The sequence below is a fragment of the Bos grunniens genome, chromosome X, assembly GCF_055505025.1.
Source record: "Bos grunniens cultivar Pamir isolate PY7600 chromosome X, Bosgru_T2T1.0, whole genome shotgun sequence".
Taxonomy (NCBI): domain Eukaryota; kingdom Metazoa; phylum Chordata; class Mammalia; order Artiodactyla; family Bovidae; genus Bos; species Bos grunniens.
In genome coordinates, this window is record NC_141194.1 from 138,667,263 (window position 1) to 138,693,297 (window position 26,035).

General features: G+C 39.7%; 1 long non-coding RNA gene across 6 annotated transcripts in view; it reads left to right on the forward strand.

Moving 5' to 3' along the window:
* Positions 1-26,035, forward strand: part of LOC147341489 (uncharacterized) — a 268,296-nt gene that overhangs the window by 31,065 nt on the left and 211,196 nt on the right. For 3 of the 6 annotated variants that reach the window (XR_015159102.1, XR_015159103.1, XR_015159101.1), the window contains exon 2: positions 23,418-23,494. This is a non-coding gene — a long non-coding RNA (uncharacterized LOC147341489). Of the gene's footprint in view, positions 1-23,399; positions 23,495-26,035 lie in introns of all 6 variants that reach the window. The other 3 variants (XR_015159099.1, XR_015159100.1, XR_015159098.1) reach the window with 1 other exon arrangement.

Here is a 26,035-nt window from a genome sequence, read left to right on the forward strand (position 1 = left end):
ATCCAAGTCTCATCAGTTCAGAAGTCCCAAATATCACAGAAATCATCAAAATTAGGTAGAATGAGGCTCTAAGTATGATCCATTCTGTGGCAAAATTTCTGTTCATTCGTGGACTTGTGAAAGTAGAAAACAAGGTATCTGCTTTGAAAATACAATGGTGGGATGAACAGAGGATACCAGTTATGTACATTACTGTTCAAAATAGAAGAAAATGAAAGGCAAGAGTCACCAATACTAAGCAGTTTACAAGTCTAGCTAGGCAAACATTAGGTTTCAAGGCCTGGGAATAAACCTCTGTGGTTTGACGTTTTCCCTTCTGGGCCCATGGCTGTATCCACTTGGCCTGCAGCTTGACTCTCTGAATCATTCTTTTTCACAGGGAGTGCCATGTGTCTGCAGCTGACGACTCTTATTAGCCCATTCCCTGCCTGTAGAATTTTGGCAGTTGATAGAGGTGTCATGGAGTTAACTATAAAACACTACATTGTTTTTCTGGATTTTGTGATGCTAATGGTACTTGTGAGTGTTTGCAGTTTTATAATTTGTTGTGATTTCTCAGCCTAAGTTTCACCTCTGTCTACTTTTGTATTCTATTAATTAAAGAGACCACGCCCACCAATTGTTATGAGCTTCAGGCCCCATAAGCCTGGATCCACCCCTGGTATAGACCAGTGGATTTTAGTTTTTCTTATTGCACACCCCATCAGTAAAAAGATTTTGAACAAGCAGTGTGTATCTCTCTCTCTCTCCCCCCACAATGTTATATCTTTAACTATTAGCTTAAATATTATTATAAACATACAAAACATAAATTAAAGAGAATGATATAAAGAAGAATTAATCTTTAAAAATATCTTATGAATTCATAAGATCATAAGTTATTATCTCAAGGACATAACAGGCTTGGGAAGATGTTCATCATTAATAATGTATGATATAGATTTACAAATATTTTTAGGTATTCTTCTTGATCACTACAGTTTGGGGGGCTGACAGTGTCTGATGTGACTAGATTACTCATTGTGATCTATGAAGAGCTTGCTCTCACAGCAGGGAAAATGTCAGCTCTGCCACTCTTTTATTACCGCTTGTGCTCAGATCATTATTAGATTTATTTTCAATTGGCAATTATTTATAGAGCTATTTTCATTTAGGTTCTTTGCAAGAATCTATTCAAGCCACTTGTCCATGTTTTAAGGATGGGTTATTTAAAACTAGATACTATTAGTGAAAATGCTCTTGATGAGTCAGAGATGAACAACAATTTACTGTAATATTCTGAAAGCGAATCAAGAACCGAGAATGCCATTGAGTATTCTTCCACCTTGTGGAACTCTCCCTCCTCTCTGGAGCCCTCATGACTATGATACATGAACTGGGAGAGGGCAACACTGGCCCAGTGCCTTTGAGGAGGCTTTCATAACAGACATATCCATTTGCCTATCACCCAGAATTAGCACGTGTTGGCATTTCATCCTATCTGCTTTAGATTTTAAAATATTATTAAAGAGAGAAAACATTGTGGATTAAGTCCAAGTCCCTTTGTACCTTTTCCTAATTCCCTTTATTTCCAGAGGTTGGCAGGCATTCTTCTTATCCATTTTCATGTATGTAAATTTATTATATGCACATATACTTAACAAAAGCTAGCATTGTTATATATTTTAACCTTATATGTGTTTTCAAAATATATACAAATCTATCATCCTGTACATGTAATTGACAACTCCCCTACCATTATGTTTTTGATATTCACCCATGTTAGCAGTTGCAACTCCTTTTTTCATTTTAACAGTGATATATGATTACATTGTATGAATTTATACAATTTATCTCTTTTAAAAATATTTATTTATTATTTTTTTATTCTTGGCTACACTGAGTCTTTGTTGCTACAAGGGGACTTTCTCTAGTTATAGAGAGAGGGGCTATTGTCTGTTTGTGGGGTGTGTGTGTGTGTGTGTGTGTGCTAAGTTGCTTCAGTTGTGTCTGACTCTTTGCAGCCCTATGGACTGCAGCCCGCTGGGCTCCTCTGTCCATGGGATTCTCCAGGCAAGAATATTGGAGCAGGTTGCCATTTCCTTCTCTGGGGTTTCTTCCTGGCCCAGGGATCGAACCCACATCTCTTATGCCTCCTGCATTACCACTGGTGCCACCTGGGAACCCTTGGCTTCTCTTGTTGCAGAGCACAGGCTCTAGGGAGCATAAGCTTCATTTGTGGCACATGGGCTTAGTTGCCCTGTGGCATGTGAAGAATTCCTGGGCCAGGGATCGAACCTGTGTCCCCTGCATTGGCAGGTGGATTCTTAACCACTGGACCACCAAGGAAGTCCCACAATTTATGTCTTGATTCACCTCTTCATGGATATTTAAAATCACTCCATTTTTCACTGTTTGAAATAAAGCTGCAATAGACATATTTTCTTGACCATTTTTCTAAGCATTTCTCTAGGGCAGCAGTTCTCAAACTTTTCAGTTTTACTCTCAAAAATTACTGAGGACCCCGGAAAACTTTTGTTTATGTGATTTATGTCTATTAGTATTCATTGTATTAGAAATTAAAAGTGAGAAATTTAAAGATCTTTAATTATGAAATCTTTAAAAATGAATATTATGTTAGAAAAATTATTTTGTGAAAAGAGCTATATTTTTCAAAAGAACAAGATACTTAGTGAAAGAAGTAGCTTTGCTTTACACTTTCCCAAATCTCTTTAATGTCTTGTAATAGAAGAGAGCTGAATTTTCATAGTTCTTCTGCATTCACGCTGCTGTTCTGCTTGTTCTGGGTGAAAAATAGGAAGAAAATCCTTCTTCACACATATATGTAGCTGGAAAAGCCAGGAATATTTTATTAGCCAATTCAGGTAATTGTGGATATTCTCTGATAATATACCAACATTTGACAGATGGAAGTTTCTTAGAAGTTAGTTCCAATATGCAATCTGAAACCATATCAGTGAATTTTTTGTGTTTTCATACATGAAAAACCCATCAGTATATCCTCACTTTGAATAGATTTTTTTCCTATGTGTGATTTTGTAATATTGTACATTGATCATTTGAAAAATATCATGTAGATCTTCCAAATATTGACACATTTCATGATACAATGTAAAAATATTACATTTGTTACTATAACCATTGATCTCATCAGGAAAGTATGTTTGGGAAAGCTATCAAGCTCATGGTGGCAGATACAAGTTTTCTAAAATTCTAATTTTTACTTGAAAACTTGAATTTTATAATTGGCAAAAATGCTGTCAGTTGTTTTTCCTTGAAATGACAGGCTCACTTTGTTAATTTTAGAGAAAATGTCTGCCAAGAACCCAAGTCTGAATAACTAAAGTTTAACTCTCAGTAATCCTTTTATGTACAAATGGTGTTTGATGAAAAAAGTGGCTTTTAAATTGTACAAGAGTTTGTCTTTGAGGCAGTTCTTATAATTCAGGATGCAGTGGAAATGTTTTATGCATACTTCTCATTTTGTCATACAAAATATTAAAAACCCAGGTACTCAAGGGTCAGTGTTTGTTACATGAATGATTTTCACTGGGAGCTTCCCTGGTGGTCCAGTGGCTAAGAATCTGCCTGCCAATGAAGGGGACACAGGTTTGATCCCAGGTCTGGGAAGATACCACACGCCATGGAGCAACTAAGCCCGTGTGCCATAACTAGTAAAGCCTGCAAGCCTAGAGCTTGTGCTCCGCAAGAGAAGCCACCACAATGAGAAGCCCACACACTGCAACTACAGAGTAGCCCCTGCTCGCCACAACTGGAGAAAGTCCATGTACAGCAGCAAAGACCCAGTGAAGCCAAAAATAGAAATAAATACAATTTAAAAATTCAAAAAAGTAATTTTCACTCTTCCATCAAAGACACTCTTAAAGGCAACTGACATTAAAGAAAAACAAACAAACAGCTGTCTATGGTGCTGGTGAACAGAGTGACTATATTAGTACCTCTGTGTGTGTTAGTCTCTCAGTCGTGTCCTACTCTTTATGACCCTATGGATTGGAGCCTGCAAGGCTCTTCTGTCCATGGGCTTCTCTAGGCAAAAATACTGGAGTGGGTTGCCATGCCCTTCTCCAGGGGTTCTTCCCGACCCAGCAATCAAACCCAGGTCTGCCTTCATTGCAGGTGGATTCTTTATCATCTGAGCGACATTTGATGTCATTTCCTGATTTCCTAGGACTGCTGTAAGAAGTTACTATGACTTTGGTGATTTAAAACAATACACATTGATTCTCTTGCTGTTTGGGAGGTCAGATGTCTGAAATCAAATTCACTGGGCTAAATGAAGTTGCTGACTGGGTTGCACTCCTCCACACTCTAGAGTCTGATGCTTTGCTTTTTCCAGCTTCTAGACCTGCATTCCTTCATCCCTTGGTTCGTCATGTCTTCCTTCACCTTCAAAGCCAGCAGTGTAGCATCTTGCTTTTGTCACGTTGCTTTGTTCTTCTGTGCAAATCTCCTGTCTCTGTTGTGACCATCCTAAAGACACAAGAGGGGACCCTCCGACTCCTAAATGGGTTTGGATGTCAAGACTGATGATTCTGTGCAGACACCAAAGGGTAATGAAAAGCTTTATTACTTACACGATTGAGCCTTTTCAGATAATCACAATAGTGTGATCATTCACGTAGAGCCAGACATCCTGGAATGTGAGGTCAAGTGGGCCTTAGGAAGCATCACTACGAACAAAGCTAGTGGAGGTGATGGAATTCCAGTTGAGGTATTTCAAATCCTAAAAGATGATGCTGTGAAAGTGCTGCACTCAATATGCCAGCAAATTTGGAAAATGCAGCAGTGGCCACAGGACTGGAAAAGGTCAGTTTTCATTCCAATCCCAAAGAAAGACAATGCCAAAGAATGCTCAAACTACCACACAATTGCACTCATCTCACACGCTAGTAAAGTAATGCTTAAAATTCTCCAAGCCAGGCTTTAACAATATGTGAACCATGAACTTCCAGATGTTCAAACTGGTTTTAGAAAAGGCAGAAGAACCAGAGATCAAATTGAAAACATCCGTTGGGTCATCGAAAAAGCAAGAGAGTTCCAGAAAAGTATCTATTTCTGCTTTAGTGACTATGTCAAAGCCTTTTGACTGTGTAGATCACCACAAACTGTGGAAAATTCTTCAAGAGATGGGAATGCCAGACCACCTGCCCTGCCTCTTGAGAAATCTGTATGCATGCCAGGAAGCAACAGTTAGAACTGGACATGGAACAACAGACTGGTTCCAAATAGGAAAAGGAATACATCAAGGCTGTATATTGTCACCCTGCTGATTTAAATTTGATGCAGAGTACATCATGAGAAACGCTGGGCTGGATAAAGTACAGGCTGGAATCAGGATTGCCAGGAGAAATATCTATAACTTCAGATATGCCGATAACACCACCGTTATGGCAGAAAGTAAAGAAGAACTAAAGAGCCTCTTGATGAAAGTGAAAAAGGAGAGTGAAAAAGCTGGCTTAAAGCTCAACATTCAGAAAACTAGGATCATGGCATCGGTCCCATCACTTCATGGGAAATTGATGGGGAAACAGTGGAAACAGTGAGAGACTTTATTTTTTGGGGCTCCAAAATCACTGCAGATAGTGACTGTAGCTATGAAATTAAAAGACACTTACTCCTTGGAAGAAAAATTATGACCAACGTAGACAGCATATTAAAAGACATTACTTTACCAACAAAGGTCCATCTCGTAAAGGCTATGTTTTTTCCAGTGGTCATGTATGGATGTGAGAGTTGGACTGTGAAGAAAGCTGAGTGCTGAAGAATTGATGCTTTTGAACTGTGGTGTTGGAGAAGACTCTTGAGAGTCCCTTGGACTGCAAGGAGATCCAACCAGTCCATTCTAAAGGAAATCAGTCCTGGGTGTTCATTGGAAGGACTGATGTTGAAACTAAAACTCCAATACTTTGGCCACCTGATGTGAAGAACGGACTCATTTGAAAAGACCCTGATGCTGGGAAAGATTAGCAGCGGGAGGAGAAGGGGACGACAGAGGATGAGGCTGTTGGATGGCATCACCGACTCAATGGACATGAGTTTGAGTAGACTCCAGGAGTTAGTGATGGACAGGGAGGCGTGGCGTGCTGCAGTCCAGGGGGTTGCAAAGAGTTGGACATGACTGAACAACTGAACTGAACTGAACTGGACAGAGCAGGGCAAATGTCTCAAGCAAGTCCGAAAATGACTTGAGAGAGCAAGGAGAGGAGGCTGGCTTGACTTTCTTTCTTTCTTTTTTTTTAGTTTTTTTTTTTTTGGCCATGCAATATGTGGGATCTTAGTTCCCTGCTGCTGTTGCTGTTTAGTTGCTTCAGTCGTGTCCGACTCTTTGTGACTCTATGGACTGCAGCCTTCCAGGCTCCTCTGTCCATGGTATTCTCCAGGCAAGAACACTGGAGTGGGTTCCCATGCCTTCCTCTGAGGGATCTTCCTGACCCAGGGATCAAGCCCCAGTCTCCTGCATTGCAGGCAGATTCTTTACCACTGAGCCACTAGGGAAGCTCCTGACCAGGAATGAAACCCATGCCCACTGCCTTGGAAGCGTGGAGTTTTAACCACTGGACTGCCAGGGAAGCTCCCTCTTTTTCTTCCTTTTTAAACAACCAAACAAATAAACAAATGAGTGGATGAATGATTTTTTTATTGTGGTGATGGTTAGGGAGTGGAGCTAGGGTGAGAGGTCCTGTGCACAGGTAGGGGCTTATGTGGTTTGACTCTTCCCATCACTGCCAAAGGAGGAAGCACTCAGGTTTTCTTATCAGCTTGCTCAGATATGAGGCAGAAAGTAGAAGAGAAAGGGATCAAGCTTAAAGGCTGTCAGCAGTCAAACATCAGAAAATGGAGTCATACTTCTTATAGCCTCCTAGTTATAAGGACAATTGTAATTACATTTAGGGATGTCATTACAATCACAGATGATCCAGGATAATCTCTGTATCTCAAGATATTTAACTTAATCACATCAGCAAAGTCCTTTTTGTCATATAGGGTGATAGTTGCAGATTGCCAGGGATTAGGAACTGGGTATCTTTGTATTTCTCTGATTTTGAGTGAGGTTGCACATATTTTTTTATATTATCTATTGGCCAATTTGGTTTCCTCTCTCTCCATCTATTTTTCTATGGTGTTGTCTTTTTCTTTGAGTTTTAGTGAGCTCTTTGTATATTTGGGACTTCCCTGGTGGCTCAGATGGTAAAGAATCCACCTGCAATGTGGGACACCTGAGTTTGATCCCTGGGTTGGGAAGATCCCCTGGAGAAGGGAAAGGCTACCCACTCCAGTTATTCTGGCCTGGAGAATTCCACGGACAGAGGTGTCCATAGGGTGCAAAGAGTCAGACAGGACGGAGTGACTAACACTTTCACTTTCACTTTGTATATTCTAGATACTGATATATTAAAACAATAAATACTATCATATAAATGTATTTTATAATACAAATATGTTTTCCTAGTCTGTGGCTGATATTGTGACCTTTTAATGATGGCCTTTTTCATATAGAAGTTTTAAATTTAAATATTAATCAAACATCAATTTTGACCTCCATGGTTTGTGCCTTTCGTGTTGAATTTAATAAATCCTTTCTTATGTCTCCTAGAGTCTCTTATATTTGTTTCTTAAAAGTTTTACAACATCTCCTTTAGGTCTTTAAATCGTTGAAATTTATTTTGTGTCAGTGAGTCAGGTGTAGTTTCTAACGGTCTCATTTTCAACCTGGAAAGTACAATGTTTTAAATAATCCGTGTTTTTCACCACTGAATTATAATCCCCCCTCTTTCATATGTCAAGTTCCTATATGTACATAGACTGTTTATTGACATTCTAATCTGTTCTGGTTGTCTGCTTGTTTATTGCTATACCTATACCACATGTAAAATATAATATACTATTCCTTTTAAGTCTTAACATCTACTAGGGCCAGATTCCCTGGTTTTGTCTAAGATAATTTTTTTCTATTCTTAACCCTTTATTATTAATTCCAGTTGGAGTTTTGATTGGAATTTCAATGAATAAATGTCAGTTTGAGGAGAACTGACATCTATATATAATTTTCACATATGAACAGGACTAGATTTATCTAGATTTATCATTTATCTAGGTCTTTCATATCCTATGTATTATCTTCATGAAGATCTTATATAACTTTTACTCTATTCACTCCTAGATACCATGGAGTTTTGAAATTTATGGTGAACAATTTAAAAAAATTTTAAATTGGTTGCTACTAATAAAATAAAAAAATATATCGTATATAGCAATCTTGTAAACTCTCTTAGTTTTAGTAGTTTTAGTTTTTTGTAGATTTTCTAATAGGTTATTTTGTTTAAAAACAATGATGATATTGTTTCTTTTCAATTCTAACAGAATTGTCTTATTGCTTTGTCTATGGCCTCTAAGACAATGAGAAATAAGAGTAGTGACAGGTTATACTTAGCACGGTTATCCTTGCCTTCATTCTAACTTTGATGGGAATTCTTCTAACCTTTCACAATGATCTTTTATGGAGCTAGAGACCTACTTTCATGTTTGCTGCTGCTGCTAAGTCATGTCAGTCGTGTCCGACTCTGTGTGACCCTTAAGTTCCCTTTTATTCCTGTTCCGAGCAGTACCCCATACTCTTAAGTCTGTTCAGTTTAAGTTGATATCAAAATATTTTCATCATACATTGTCTTTTTAAGGACATTTGAAGGTCATTGGCTGGCACAATTATAATAATAGATAAGACTTTTAATGTATGAGTTAGCATCAGTATAGCTAGTGGTTGAAGGAGAGTTTTGGTTTTTTTTTTTTTTTTTGAGTTTTATTATTTGAATTTTAATCCAACTCCACCATTCACTAGCTGGGCAGGTCACTTAAGTTTTTTAAGCCTCATATTCTTCATCTGCATAAAGGGTTATGATAATAGTACCTACTTTAGATTTATTCATTAAATAAACATTTATTGAGTCAATCATGTTTTAGGCCCTGGGGACATACCAGTGAATAACCAGTGAAAAATAAAAATTTATCCCTTTATGAAGCTTATAAGGTTGTAATGAAGATTAAAGGAAATAAGGATGTATTCCTGATATGTGGTATAGAACCTGGCATATAATAAAGCCTCAACAATTGTTACTTAGTGCTGTTATCATGGTTGTTCTCACTCTCTTGGAGGATCTTGCAGCATAAAGGACCTGAGTTTGTTTACTAATTCAATGAATATTTATTTTACACCTACATCATGCTAGATATTTTGCTAAGAGTTAGGGCTCGAGAATTTGGGGGAACTGTCATAGCCCAAGTTCCATCAAAGCACAACATTAAAAGTTCTGCTTTTGAAGAAAGCTGAGGATCTTTCCTGTTTGGGAGCATTTTGGGCTTAATCTGGCACTTGAAGCAGATTTTTCTCTTTTCTTTTTTTGGCATTATGGTTGTGACTTATTAAACAAAGACAAAATTGAATGCCAATCAGTGAACCCAATCTTTAAAAACAAGAAAAAATTTTCTTTGGAAAATTGGCAAGCAAATGCATGCATAAACAATTTTTTATTGGACTATTAACTACTCTTCAAATAGATTTTCCTTTTACTAAAAAGTTTATTATTGAGATTCTCAAATATTGTCAAATATAGAGGAAACAGTGTAATGAACACATAGTACCTATGGTTCAGCTTCAGCAATTATTAGCGATCGTCACTCTTGTTTCATATATACCTCCACCTACTCTCCCCCATTGTTTGGAAGCCACTCCCAGACATCACATCATTGCATCTGTAATTGTTTCAATATAAGCAAACAGTTGCTTTACTCAGTCCTGTACAACCTTGCTATGACACTCATTATTCCCAGCCTATGTTCCCATGTAGCAGGTACAACCTTCTAAATCAGGAACACTGAGATGGGATTAGGAAAACCAGCTACTAACAGGTTCTTTTTTCTAGGAGATGGTTCTGTAGTGGCTAAGAGAGAAGAAGTAAAGCTCAGAGCTTTGGATGACCTCCAGGAAAACAGAATTCCAGCAAGCATGAACAAATGTGAAGCATTTTAATTTCCAAGACAAGGGGTTTAAAAGGTCTTGCCAGTGTAATGAACATAGAATGTTTTTTTTCAAAAAGAAATTTAATTTAGAGGAAGAAATGATGTTTTGTCTTTCAGTGCATTGTGATGTCTTTTGTTTCTTCAACTTCGTTTATTTGGTTTAAAACCAGAAATAGAAGTTTACCATCTCACTTCTGCCCCTCCTCCCTAGTTTGGCTCCCTTGAAAACTCAAAGAGCAAGTAGCTAATTCAGTTACTGTGGGGGGTCATCAAACTTTTCATGAAAAGGTCTACAGAGGAAATATTTTAAGTTTTGGGAACCAAGGACAGACCCTCAGGACAAAGTTGAGAAGATCTGGTGTAGGGCAGCCCAGATATTGATCTATATGAAGAGCTCCCCAAGTAAGTTTCCAGTTGATGGCTTGCTATCAATCCTCTACCTGTGATGTGAGGGTTCAGTGATAACCCGGGTAATTCATATCAACAGACAATTGTGAATTTTCAAGAAAATATGATTCTAGCTCTTCAATGACAACTTTTCTTTTCTTGAGCTGCTAAACAGATGTTAAGGTCCTCCTCCTTTGTTTTATCTCATCCACTCTGTGGAGTAGTATTGAGGACACTAAAGGCTTAGATCTCCTTGCAGTCCAAGGGACTCTCAAGAATCTTCTCCAACACCACAGTTCGAAAGCATCAGTTCTTCGGCGCTCAGCTTTCTTCACAGTCCAATTCTCACATCCATACATGACCACTGGAAAAACCATAGACTTGACTAGACGGACCTTTGTTGGCAAAATAATGTCTCTGCTTTTGAATATGCTATCTAGGTTGGTCATAACTTTCCTTCCAAGGAGTAAGCGTCTTTTAATTTCATGGCTGCAGTCACCATCTGCAGTGATTTTGGAGCCCCCAAAAATAAAGTCTGACACCGTTTCCCCATCTATTTGCCATGAAGTAATGGGACCAGATGCCATGATCTTAGTTTTCTGAATGTTGAGCTTTAAGCCAACTTTTTCACTCTCCTCTTTCACTTTCATCAAGAGGCTTTTTAGTTCCTCTTCACTTTCTGCCATAAGGGTGGTGTCATCTGCATATCTGAGGTCATTGATATTTCTCCTGGCAATCTTGATTCCAGCTTGTGCTTCTTCCAGCCCAGCATTTCTCATGATGTACTCTGCATATAAGTTAAATAAGCTGGGTGACAATATACAACCTTGACGTACTCCTTTCCCTATTTGGAAGCAGTCTGTTGTTCCATGTCCACTTCTAACTGTTGCTTCCTGACTTGCATATAAGTTTCTCAAGAGGCAGGTCAGGTGTTCTGGTATTCCCATCTCTTTCAGAATTTTCCACAGTTTATTGTGATCCACACAGTCAGTCCTGGATGTTCATTGGAAGGATTAATGCTAAAGCTGAAACTCCAATACTTTGGCCACATCATGCAAAGAGTTGATTCATTGGAAAATACTCTGATGCTGGGAGGGATTAGGGGCAGGAGGAGAAGGGGACGACAGAGGATGAGATGGTTGGGTGGCATCACTGACTCGATGGATATGAGTTTGAGTGAACTCCGGGAGTTGGTGATAGACAGGGAGGCCTGGCGTGCTGCGATTCATGGGGTCACAAAGAGTCGGACACGACTGAGCGACTGAACTGAACTGAAAGGCTTAAATAAACCTTTCCTGGGTAATACGGAGGTTTGCAAGAAACAGAGCTTATGTGTTACTTGAAGAGATCCTGTTACAAAGCACATAGGATTCTGATTGGCTTAGGGAAGACTAGAAATTTCTAGAACGGTCCCACTAATTGGTGCTTTCAAAGGAGGCTGCACTTGTGTGAAGGCCAGAGAGGTATGAATCTGGAGAAGGAAAATGTAGTAAATGTAACTTCTTCCAGTTCAGGCTAATGAGATGAGATAGGGCCCAGGTAATATTAGTGGAGTTTGATCAGGGCATGAGGAAAGTACTCAAGAGAGATACTGAAAGGATTTATAATGCAAGTATTCAAAACAATGCAATACAAGGGGAGAAGGAAAACATTGTGTGGGTCAGCGTTTCTCACAGTGTTGTCCTTGGAACATTTACAAAAGAACTCTCTGGGGTTATTTGTGAAAATACTGATTTTTTAGGCTCTCCCAAGACCTTTTGTGGAGAAGACAATGGCAACCCACTCCAGTACTCTTGCCTGGAGAATCCCATGGATGGAGGAGCCTGGTAGGCTACAGTCCAAGGGGTTGCAAAGAGTTGGACACAACTGAGCAACTTCACTTTTACTTTTCACTTTCCTGCATTGGAGAAGGAAATGGCAACCCATTCCAGTGTTCTTGCCTGGAGAATCTCAGGACGGCAGAGCCTGGTTGGCTGCCGTCTATGGAGTCGCACAGAGTCGGACACGACTGAAGCAACTTAGCAGCAGCAAGACCTTTTGAATCAAGACCAGCATGGTACCCTGGAATCTGCATGGTTGACAGACTTGCTGAGTGTTTTTGACATAAACCAGAGTTTGAGAAGCACTGGTATAAGCAGAGCCTTGGCTTGAAATAGAGGATGATCAAGATGACAATGTGAAAATTCTGTAAAGCAATTACCCTTCAATAAAAAAATTAATTTAAAAAAAAGAAAAAAAAAAGATGACAATGTAATCTGAAATAAAGATGTCCCTTGCCTTACAAAAGAATGTCTTCCTGAGAAGTTGCATGTTACTAGAGGTTTTCTAAATGTACATTTATTGTAATTGCCCCAGTGGGACTCATTATTGCTCAGAAGAAGTCAAAGGTTTAGATTTTCATAGAGTTCATCTTCAACTGATTGTTTCAAACGTTTGGAAGAATCTAATCTGTCAAAATCAGTATTATCTAAAACAAAATACAAGCATTCAAAAATATTTACTTTTATACCTATTTCTGTGATCCTTTAGCATTTTTGCCTTTCACGAGAATATTTTGTGTCAATTTTCAGCTTAGAAAATAGAGCAAATTAGGTTTAATTAATTTTGACAACCATGATAACATGCTTGTTATGATTATATAAATGAGATTTTTGTGGCTTCCATATCTGTTGCATCTCGTGTTCAAACAAAGATCTCACATTGGAGCAGAAATAGGTTGATTAGATGAGTGACGTTAAGTACAAAATTGTATTGTGCTGGGTGCATTTGAATTCTACACGAAGAACAGGCTCGGAGTCTGATTATCCCAGCCTCTGATTGCTTTGTCATTCACAGTTTTGATTAATGATTTAATCATGTAATGAATTGATAATTTGCTATTGAGTCAACAAAATAGTAAATTGCAAATCTTTGGAAAATTTGAAGACTAGTTTGGATTCTCATCCATTGCATTATTTAATAGTGAATATATAATTGTTCTAATTTTTTCTACTGTCCTTAATCACTTCCACTTGATTTGATAAGGCCCTCGCAGGCTCTCTGTAAGAGTTTCATTTTGACAGGAGGATGATAATACATGGCATGTTGAGAATTACAGGAACTCCAATAGAGGGGAGTAATGGCTTTATAGTGTGGAAATGCAGAGTCCCTCTTTAAAAATCAAATTGGTGGATAAATGAAATGCATTCCCAGCTTGTTTCCAAATTAACTGTTCAATGAGACCCATGTCAATCTGCACTGTTTGCAATATACAGGAATTCAGAGGAGTATAGAATCTCAGAATGAAGGTTTGTTAGATCTGGAGGGAATTTAGGATTTCTCAAACTCAAACGTCTGCAAGGACCAGGCAGTTAATATAAATTAGTGACATGCAGCAAACTGCAATATAAAGGAGTGGGGCTCCTTTCCTTGTTGCTGGTAGAAATGTGGGCTCAGTTTTCCTAATATCTTGATTTTTCAACAGGTGCCAAAATCTGATCTTCCCTATTCATCTTCCTACTGAGTAGCCAGCAGGCCCTGGGACCCCTTCCTCAGAGTCACAGCTGACTGGAGCAGAAGTAGATGCTTTCCTTTGAGGGCTGCTGGCTGTCCCTAGGCTGGCAGCTGACTTTTGTGTGGCCCAAGCTTAAGATGAACGGGGCCAGATAATTGCCTCAGGTAGTTCAGTTCATGACACAAAGGAAATTTACCAGTTGGTAGGAGAGCAGAAGGAGGTAGACACAGAGACTGGAACCAAGTCATGTTAATTGCAGAGCACTTGACACAAGGTCATGTACTTCTGGAACTGAGGTCCTCAGAGTGGCTGAGAATCTAGACCCATTCACCACCCGAGTCCCCATACTCTGTTAGATGTTGTATTTTAACAGTTATCTAAACCTGAGGGAATGAACATACTATATTCAGAAACGTGTATGGGCAGGGTTGGGTTAACTGGGGACAATTGTACTTACCTTCCAGAGTGTTGGGAGAATTAAGTGAGAACATGTGAACTGGTCTAGTTTGGTACTTGACACAAAGATACTTTGTGTTATCTTCCTGGGTCCCTTCCTCTTTGCTCCTTCACTGCTTATGTATTTATACCTAGTGCTGGCTTCAACCAAGGGCAGAATACCGGTATCTGTGACTCAGGACACTAATGGATAAAGTTTTCCCCTGTATATTAGCCAGCTGCCACTTAAGGGCCCCTGCCATTAACCCATGGTTGATTGTGTTTGTCAGGATTCAGTATAGGAAACAGAAACCATGATAGGTATTTTCAGTAGAAAGAGATTTAATAAGGAAATCAGATTTTTAAATTTATTTTAATTGGAGGATAATTATTTTATAATATTGGGATGGTTTTTGCTATACATCAACATGAATGGGCCATAGGCATATATGTGTCCCCTCCCTCCTGAATCCCCCTTACACATCCCTTCCCACCCCATCCCTCCACGTTGTCACAGAGCATGGGCTTTGGTTGCCCTGCATCATACATCAAACTTCTACTGGTCATCTATTTTACATATGGTAATGTATATGTTTCAATGGCTTCCCAGGTGACACTAGTGGTAAAGAAACCACCTGCCAGTTCAGGAGACAGAAGAGACACGGGTTCGATCTCTGGGTCAGGAAGATCCCCTTGAGGAGGAAATGGCAAGCCACTCTAGTGTTCTTGCCTGGAGAATCCCATGGATAGAGGAGCCTGGTGCACTACAGTCCATAGGTTTGCAAGGAGTCAGACATGACTGAAGTGACTTAGCACACATGCTATTCTCTCAAATCATCCCACCCTCTAGTTCTCCCACTGAGTTCAATAAGGAAATTAGATTTTTTTTAAAGCCTTGGAAGGGGAGTATGAAATGGCAACCTACTCCAGTGGAAATTTGCCTGGAAAATTCAATGGACAGAGGAGCCTGGAAGACTACAGTCCATGGGATCACAAAGAGTTGGACACGATTGAACATGCACACACATTCCTTACTGGCTATATGACCTTGGGCAAGTTATTTAATTTCTCTCAACCTCGGTTAAAAAAAAAGAAAGAAAAGCCTTGGAAGGGTTGGAAGAGTGGTATCTAAGCTGGACCTAAAGGAATGGCTCCCAGAATCTTATAGAACCCATCTACCAGTTGGCTACTACCTGTGACACCACCACTGGAATGCTTGAGCTCAAGAATGGCCCAGGAAACAGAAGCTGGATTCAGGAAATCCACCCTCTTGACACCCAGAAAGCTGGAGACTGGATACCAGTACACTGTTGCAGAACATCCTTGAGTCTGCATGATCTGCATTCCAGCATAAAGCAGCCCATAGGGGCAGGGAAGGTGGTGTTGGCTTCATTTCTGCCCTTTAGATCTCACATGAATGCACGTATTTTGGGGAAGGTATTTTAAACCCAGAACTCAAGCTGTAAAAGAGACTGTGAAATGTGGTTTTCAGATTTCCACTTTCTGCAACACAGAAGGCTCATTAGGAGGAAATGGTATTAAAGGATGCGTGGGCCAATACCAAATATCTACAACACTGTCTACCATATTAAGCAATTAAATGGTCAGGATCTCCCTGTACTGGGCCTGCCTCCCGGTCCCATCTAAAATCCCAACTATCAGTTCAGTTCAGTTCAGTTGCTCAGTTGTGTCCGACTCTTTGTGACCCCATGAATTGCAGCACACCAGGCCTCCCTGTCCATCACCAATTACCAGAGTTTACCCAAACTCATGTCCATAGAGTTGGTGATGCCATCCAGCCATCTCATCCTCTGTCATCCCCTTCTCCTCCTGCCCCCAATCGCTCCCAGCGTCAGGGTCTTTTCCAATGAGTCAACAAAGGCATGAGGTGGACAAAGTATTGGAGTTTCAGCTTTAGCATCAGTCCTTCCAATGAACACCCAGGATGGATCTTCTTTAGGATGGACTGGGTGGATCTCCTTGCAGTTCAAGGGACTCTCAAGAGTCTTCTCCAACATCACAGTTCAAAAGCATCAATTCTTTGGAGCTCAGCCTTCTTCACAGTCCAACTCTTACATCCATACATGACTACTGGAAAAACCATAGCCTTGACTAGATGGACCTTTGTTGGCAAAGTAATATCTCTGCTTTTGAATATGCTATTTAGGTTGGTCATAACTTTCCTTCCAAGGAGTAAGTGTCTTTTAATTTCATGGCTGCAATCACCATCTGCAGTGATTTTGGAGCCCCCCAAAACAAAATCTGACACTGTTTCCACTGTTTCCTCATCCATTTCCCATGAAGTGATAGGACTGGATGCCATGATCTTAGTTTTCTGCATGTTGAGCTTTAAGCCAACTTTTTCACTCTCCTCTTTCACTTTCATCAAGAGGCTTTTTAGTTCTTCTTCACTTTCTGCCATAAGGGTGGTGTCATCTCCATATCCGAGGTTATTGATATTGTTCCCAGCAATCTTGATTCCAGCTTGTGCTTCTTCCAGCCCAGTGTTTCTCATGATGTACTCTGCATATAAGTTAAATAAGCAGGGTGACAATATACAGCCTTGACGTACTCCTTTTCCTATTTGGAACCAATGCAAGGAAATAGAGGAAAACAACAGAATGGGAAAGACTAGAGATCTCTTCAAGAAATTTAGAGATACCAAGGGAACATTTCATGCAAAGATGGGCTCAATAAAGGACAGAAATTGTAGGGACCTAACAGAAGTAGAAGATGTTAAGAAGAGGTGGCAAGAATACACAGAAGAACTGTACAAAAAAATCTTCATGATCCAGATAATCATGATGGTGTGATCACTTACCTAGAGCCAGACATCCTGGAATATGAAGTCAAGTGGCCCTTAGAAAGCATCACTACGAACAAAGCTAGTGGAGGTGATGGAATTCCAGTTGAGCTATTTCAAATTCTGAAAAGAGATGCTGTGAAAGTGCTGCATTCAATATGCCAGCAAATTTGGAAAACTCAGCAGTGGCCACAGGACTGGAAAAGGTCAGTTTTCATTCCAACCCCAAAGAAAGGCAATGCCAAAGAATGCTCAAACTACCGCACAGTTGCACTCATGTCACACATTAGTAAAGTAATGCTCAAAATTCTCCAGATCAGGCTTCAGCAATATGTGAACCATGAACTTCCAGATGTTCAAGCTGGTTTTAGAAAAGGCAGAGGAACCAGAGATCAAATTGCCAACATCTGCTTGATCATGGAAAAAGCAAGAGAATTCCAGAAAAATATCCATTTTTGCTTTATTGACTATGCCAAAGCCTTTGACTGTGTGGATCACAATAAACTGTGGACAATTCTGAAAGAGATGGGAATACCAGACCACCTGACCTGCCTCTTGAGAAACCTATATGCAGGTCAGGAAATAACAGTTAGAACTGGACATGGAACAGGAGACTGGTTCCAAAGATGTTGCTAATTCTAATAAAACATTTTTGCTATTTTGTGTCTGTCCTTTACCTATTCCCAATTCTCACCTAGATAGTTGAAGGTGGCAAAAAAAACGTTAAGGAGAAATTATTCTTACTCCCAGTTAACAACTGTGGCACCACTATTCAATAAAGTTATATAGCCTGAGCTCACACTGCAACAAAATAAATTCCAGATGGATTAAATAGTTAAATGAAACTAACAAGAGATGCAGAGGATAAAACCAAAATATATATAATTTAGGAGAAAGGAAGACCTTTTCAAACATGGCACCAAAGGCAGAAAACATAAAGGAAAAGATAAATAGATTTCAATGTATAAAAGTCAAACTTTTATATGCCAAAGAAGCAGAAAGACAATGGCATGCTGAGAAAAATTTGTATGGTACGACAAACGGTTAACACTAAAGAGTGTTTACAAATCAATAAAGAAGATAAATATTCTAATAGGAAAAAAAGGACAAAAGACAAGGAAGGTCACTTGCCAAGGGGACAAGTACAAATAGCCAATGAAAAAGTAAAAGTTCAAATTCATTTATAATAAAAATTGAAAAGTAAACAAAAATGCCATGCCATTTAAAAATTTGTCCATTTTTTTGCCTATCATTTGACACTGTCAAAGAAGAAAAGGAATAATACCCAGGGTTGACCTGGGTATGAGGAAATAAGCACTTTCAAATACAGCTGATGGGAGAACAAATTGGTTTAATCTTTCTGAATGGTGATTTGGCAATATGTTTCCAAAGTATTACATGTGAATGCTCTTTAAGTTGTTACACTTGCAGGAATCAATGCTAAGGAAACAATCAGGTTATTTGTAAGAAAACTCCTATAATAATTGTTTTTTAATGTTACAAACTTAGAAACCATCTGAATGCTTTAACAAGATGGAATTGGTTAACTAATAATGATACATCCATGAATCACAATACAGACATATATTGGATTACTATTTGGCCATTACAAATAATGGTATAGAAGAATGACAGGAAAAAACGTCCACAGTGTATCAGTAAGTGCAGAAAGCAGGCAACGAATATGTGTGTACTGAGTGATAACAATGAATGATTCATAGAAAGACAGGAAGGGAATGAATTAAAATGTTAATGAGGGTTATTTTTGGGTGGTGAGGTTCTGGATGATTTTAACAGTTTGTGTTTCTCAAGTTTTTATTCCTTTTTTTTTTTTTTTTTGCACTAAGGAAGCATTATCTAGGAAGAAAATTAAAAATTGGCAATATAATGTAAACTTTTGGTATGTTCTTTCTTCTGTGAAGGCAACTGAATGAGGATAAATAGCTTGTGTGAGGCAGTGATCTTGGGCTGAGTCCAGCCTATTAGCCTGATGCTAAATTTCCATAAGTGACACTAGGAGCCAATCAGATTCTGCTGCCTGAAGTGGAAAAATTGCTAGGAAACTTGCCTTACTCCATCCTGGAGCACAAGGATAAGTGCTTTCTCTGACACTTGTTTATCAACCTCCAGTGGCCACTGAATGTCACTGTGGCTCCAAGGAAATGCAGTGAAGATCCGGCTTCTTTGGTCCCAGTAATGACTGTGAAGGTGGGGGCAGGAAAAATGAATAGGCAAATTGGTCCTAGAATTCTCTAGAGGCTGGTGCAATGCCTACAGCCTCCTATTTCTACTAACAATACATTTGGGCTGATAAATGAGCAATGAGAGCAAAGTGTTTGAGTCGCCACTCAACGACTCTAAGACTTCCTAAGTCTCATGTAGTAAGAACCAAAAGCCTCAGGTTGTGGTCCTGGTTCTGCCCAGCCCTGGTGAGATTCCTTCTGTGGACAGATGGGGAAACTGAGCTCAGTCGTGAAGGATAGCCTCAGGAGGCACAAAGGTGTCACCCAATAGGCAGACCTGAGCACCTACTTGGGGCACCAGCAAAGCAAGGGCACCAACTAGTGATGTCCTTCTGGAGGCAGAGGCTGTGTAGGATTCATCTCATATCCCTAGTGTGTGGTATGGGGTCTGGCACATAGTAGGTGCTCAGAAAAGTTGGAAGGACATCCCTAACTACTACCCCTTCAGTCTGGATTAGGTCCTTCTCCTTAATGATGCCATAGTACTTGTGCTTACTTCTGTCCTAACAATTATGACCTTGGGTTACAGTGATCCACTGCCATGTTGCTTGGATGCCAGAGGCTAGGGAACACGTCTTTTGTTACAGTCTTCAGCACTTACTGCAAAAAGAGTTTTTGTGATTCCTCCCAGCTCTCCTCCATCCCTACTCACCCAAGAAGTAGATTATGGTAACTAGAAAATCCTTCTTTTCCTCCCCCCCACCCCGCCAAAAAAAAAACGGGTTGAGTTACAAATTTGAAGAATATGGAGATGGGTTAGAGGCAGGAATGAGAGGTCCAGGAGTAGGTAAGATTAATGAAACAAAGCAGCTCTAAGGGATGAAGGAAAAAATATCCCATTGGTGGGATGGTTGGAAAGAGGCTGAGACAAAGAGATATGTCAAGAGGGGGTTGATGTAGTTGTGTGTGATGTAAGTGTTTCCTCTATCTTCCCTGGGAAATTTTCACCCTGAGTTTCAATGCTTTGTCAGTAGCTTTTCTTTCAGGGGTGTGTGAATTAGTGTCAAGACTGATGGGGCAAAATAAATGCTGCCCATGGGGAACTGCTAATCTATGGATTACGGTAGACCTGCCCACATGTCTCTCAGTTCCATGTTCTTTGTAGGAAAGCTGATTTGTCTTATTTACATAGGCCTGTCCTACTTGACTGTCTTGATATCTGAGTGCCTCAGACCAAATGCAACTCTGTGTAAAGTCATCCCCCACAAGTGTACACAGACTGAGTGGCTACCTCTACAGACCCCCTTCTCTTTAGCCCATCAGTTTACTCAGTCATTTTTTTATCTACAGGGGAAAAGAGAAAAATAGTGAGGAGTCCCATTGTTCCCTTCCTTGGATACTCCTTTATCTATTCCCCAGATCATGCTGTTTCCTATCTGAACCATCCCCACTCTGTCCTGTCTGCTACTCCCTCAGTGACCTGTTCTATGTTATCAGGCCACGACTCTTATGAATGTCTTCAACCCTGCTCTGTCTTTTTCAGCCTTCATTCATCAGCAAATCCTTTGACTCTACCTCGAAATACATCCAGAATCTGACCACATCTGGAATCTGATCTCTTTTCGTCACCTCTACTGCTACCATCTGGTCAGATTCCAGATGTATCTCAAAGTAGAGTCAAAAGATTTGCTGATGATTATTGGGTCAGAGGCACCTTGCTTACCTGGACTCAGTTCAGTTCAGTTTAGTCACTCAGTCGTGTCTGACTCTTTGTAACCCCATGGACTGCAGCATGCCAGGCCTCCCTGTCCATCACCAACTCCCGGAGTTTACTCAAACTTATGCCCATTGAATTGGTGATGCCATCCAACCATCTCATCCTCTGTCATCCATTTCTCCTCCCACCTTCAATCTTTCCCAGCATCAGGGTCTTTTCAAATGAGTCAGTTCTTTGCATCAGGTGGCCAAAGTATTGGAGTTTCAGCTTCAGCATCAGTCCTTCCAATGAATATTCAGGACTGATTTCCTTTAGGATGGACTAGTTGTATCTCCTTGCAGTCCAAGGGACTCTCAAGAGTCTTCTCCAACACCACAGTTCGAAAGCATCAATTCTTTGGCGCTCAGCTTTCTTTATAGTCCAACTCTCACATCTGTACATGACTACTGGAAAAACCATAGCTTTGACTAGACAGACTTGTTGGTAAAGTAATGTCTCTGCTTTTTAATATGCTCTCTAGGTTGGTCATAACTTTTCTTCCAAGGAGCAAGCGTCTTTTAATTTCATGGCTGCAGTCACCATCTGCAGTGATTTTGGAGCCCCCCAAAATAAAGTCTGTCACTGTTGCCACTGTTTCCCCATCTATTTGCCATGAAGTGATGGGATTGGATGCCATGATCTTAGTTTTCTGAGTGTTGAGTTTTAAGCCAACTTTTTCACTCTCCTCTTTCACTTTCATCAAGAGGCTTTTTAGTTCCTCTTCACTTTCTGCCATAAGGGTGGTATCATCTGCATATCTGAGGTTATTGATATTTATCCCAGCAATCTTGATTCCAGCTTGTGCTTCATCCAGCTCAGCATTTCTTATGATGTACTCTGCATAGAAGTTAAATAAACAGGGTGACAATATACAGTTTTGACATACTCCTTTCCCTATTTGGAACCAGTCTGTTGTTCCATGTCCAGTTCTAACTGTTGCTTCCTGACCTGCATACAGATTTCTCAAGAGGCAGATCAGGTGGTCTGGTTTTCCCATTTTTTAAGAATTTTCCTGAGTTTGTTGTGGTCCACACAGTCAAAGGCTTTGGCATAGTCAATAAAGCAGAAGTAGATATTTTCTGGAACTCTCTTGCTTTTTTGATGATCCTGTGTGCTTATATTCCAAATATTACAAGAGAGAGAGAGATCACCTTTTTAAAAAAATCACTATATTGTTAGTGATGGTTGTTACAGCAGCTCATCATTTTCCCCTCAAACATTGTAAATATGCTTTATATGGACTCATCCCAGGGCCCCAAATTCAAGTTAGTACTTTTTGCTGCAGTTAAACCTTCCCCAGGTAAAGACAAGCATTATTACATGGTAAACAGAGATTGTTTCCATGGTGGGAATGATTGTACAGAGGCAACCATAATATCATTTGTCCTTTTGGAGTGGAAAATGATTGGCCAAGATCAGGGGTTAGATTGAAGTTGGAGTTAAGGATGTAGTCTGCCTATGGAAAGCCCAAATGGCTGACACTGAGATAATTCATCAAGACCTTGGCTTCATTAACAATAAGCACAAATCAACTGAGTTAATAATCCCAGGAGAAAAAAAGCCCAAGAGTATGGTAAGTTGTTTCCTTGAAAAATAGTGAAACAAAACCTTTACAATTCTGATAAAAAGGATCCTAGACATGGAAAAGTCCCATTTTTCATTCTAACTTGATTCTATGGTTGCTAAAGATTGTATTCTGTGAGAGATTTCACTTGAATGTCTTATTAGAGCTTCAGATTTTCAAAGACTCTTGATACAAGATATCCTGAATCTTTACAGTACAGAACAGTTATCCTTTCTTTGGCTGGAAATGGAATCTTTTGTCTTCCTAGGAAGCCACAGAAGGCCTTTTTTGATTTCATGAAAGCTGAACTGGGGATTTAAGAAGCATCAGCTGTGTCATCTCCTTCAAGACACTGGGCAATGCACACTCTTTAAACATGAAAGAAGTAGAGTGTGAATTATTTTAGCTGGAATTTTAAAGGGCAATCTTAGAAACGTAATTTTTTAACAAGTAAGATTCACTCCTCTTTATAATTGGGGAATAGGAGATGAAACCACACAAAGAATTAAGGCCACGTTAGAATTAAATATTTATTTGCCCTCTAAAGGCGATTGAAGCAATAAATCATAAAAATTTCTTTGAAAAAAGTCTTTGAAAATAACTTTTCATCTCTCTCAAGGGGGGAAAAACATCTACCACCTGTTTAGCACCAGGTGGTATTAAGTAGTTGATTGAAGTTTTTCAACTAGGCAGAATGTATTTTGAACTAGTTGGGGAATGTTTGTTTGTATTTTTCCTGACAGTGAATGCTATTCTCTCAGGCGTGGAGTAACCAACATTTGCACGCTATGAACTTCACATCTTTGAAGCCTGAAGAAGCAGTGCTGTCTGTTCACAGGTAGGTGATTTTTCAGTTTGCTTGGCTTCATAACCAGTCACTCCAAAACTTAGTGGCTTAGAGTCATGATCACTGTACTTGCTCACAATTCTATTCATTAGTGGTTTTGGCTGAGCAGTTATTTTGCTGCTCATACCTGGCGTTTATGCAGTGAAGTAGGAGAGAAAGGTGAATCCGAATGCAGAACGGCTTCATTATCTCATGGAAGGGTCTTCCATCGGCAAAAGCTAACTGGAACGTAGCTGGCAGGAGACTCTTGGAAATGTAGGTTTTCTGGTTTTCATAGTACAGGGAAGATTATAGAAACTGAGGCTCCTCTATCCATGGGATTTTCCAGTCAAGAATACTGGAGTGGGTTGCCACTTCCTTCTCCAGGGGATCTTCCCAACCCAGAGATAAAACTCAGGTCTTTTGCATTACAGGCAGATTCTTCACCATCTAAGCCACCCGGAGAAGCCCATATAAAAACTTGGATGTGGACTTAAATATCCACAGACAACATCTGACATAGGCACCTACCTCAAAGGAAGTTGAAATGATTAATGAGATATTATGTACAAATTGCATACTATGGTGCCTGGCACATCAAGAACACTAAAAAAGGGGTGGTGCCATGTGTATTTGTGGGTATAAATGCATATTTATAATATTCACTTTAAATGTATTTACCTTACCTCTGTTAAATAGCTCTTTACAAACTAGAACATTTTTCTTTTTCCTCCCTATCCTCTCTTAGACTACACTAAGAGCTCCATAAAGACTATTTTCTGATTTATTTCAAAGTAGCTGACAGAAGTAGATTTTAAAACTTTTTTCTTATAAAGTGTTCTAAAAATGTAAATGTAGCATATCAGCAGCTTCTAACGTATTTCATTTTGCTTCGATGGCTAAAACATATGAATTACCACTTGCTTGCAACTTAGTTGTTGAACTCTACTAAATATGAGTATCCCAGTGACCAATTTTCATTTCATTACTATGTTTTTTTTTTTTTTTTTGCATCTTGTTGCTCAAATTTCTGAGCTCTAAAGTGTGATGTAGTTTGCATTAACATAAATCCTGGGGATGACAGTAGCATTTAAATTTCTTCGTGAAAACAGCTTCAGATCTGAGACTTTCATTCCTCCAACCTTGGCTAACTTCTCAGATTTCCTTGTAGCAGTCATCAGATGGTCTCCTGTTTCTCTGAACTCAGATGGTTTTTCCACCAAGGCCAGATTCCTTTCAATATTTATTTTTTAAATTTATTATTTAGTTGTGTTAGGTCTTTGCTGCTTTATGTGGCATCTTTTTAGTTGCAGTATATGAACATTTAGTTGAGGCATGTGAGATCTAGTTCCCTGACCAGAGATCGAACCCAAGCCCCCTGCATTGGGAGTCTGGAGTCTTGGCCATGGAAGCACCAAAGAAGTCCCTACTACAGCCAGATTTTTTAAAAATTAGATTTTTGGCTATATCGGGCCTTTGTTCCTTTGTGTGGGCTTTCTCTAGTTGCGGTGAGCAGGGGCTACTCTTCACTGTAGTGCTCGGGCTTCTCATTGTGCTGGCTTCTCTTGTCGTGGACTACAGGTTCTAGGCATGCGGGCTTCAGTAGCTGTGGCATGTGGGCTTGGTAGTTGTGGTGTATGGGCTTAGCTGCTCAGTGGTATGTGGAATCTTCCCAGACCAGGGATCAAACCTGCATCCCCTGCATTGGCAGGCAGATTCTTTTTTTTTTTTTTTAATTTTATTTTATTTTTAAACTTTACATAATTGTATTAGTTTTGCCAAATATCAAAATGAATCCGCCACAGGTATACATGTGTTCCCCATCCTGAACCCTCCTCCCTCCTCCCTCCCCATACCATCCCTCTGGGTCGTCCCAGTGCACTAGCCCCAAGCATCCAGTATCGTGCATCGAACCTGGACTGGCATCTCGTTTCACATATGATATTTTACTTGTTTCAATGCCATTCTCCCAAATCTTCCCACCCTCTCCCTCTCCCACAGAGTCCCAAAGACTGTTCTATACATCAGTGTATCTTTTGCTGTCTCGTACACAGGGTTATTGTTACCATCTTTCTATATTCCATATATATGCGTTATTATATTGTATTGGTGTTTTTCTTTCTGGCTTACTTCACTCTGTATAATAGGCTCCAGTTTCATCCACCTCATTAGAACTGATTCAAATGTTTTCTTTTTAATGGCTGAGTAATACTCCGTTGTGTGTATGTACCACTGCTTTCTTATCCATTCATCTGCTGATGGACATCTAGGTTGCTTCCATGTCCTGGCTATTATAAACAGTGCTGCGATGAACATTGGGGTACACGTGTCTCTTTCCCTTCTGGTTTCCTCAGTGTGTATGCCCAGCAGTGGGATTGCTGGATCATAAGGCAGTTCTATTTCCAGTTTTTTAAGGAATCTCCACACTGTTCTCCATAGTGGCTGTACTAGTTTGCATTCCCACCAACAGTGTAAGAGGGTTCCCTTTTCTCCACACCCTCTCCAGCATTTATTGCTTGTAGACTTTTGGATCACAGCCATTCTGACTGGTGT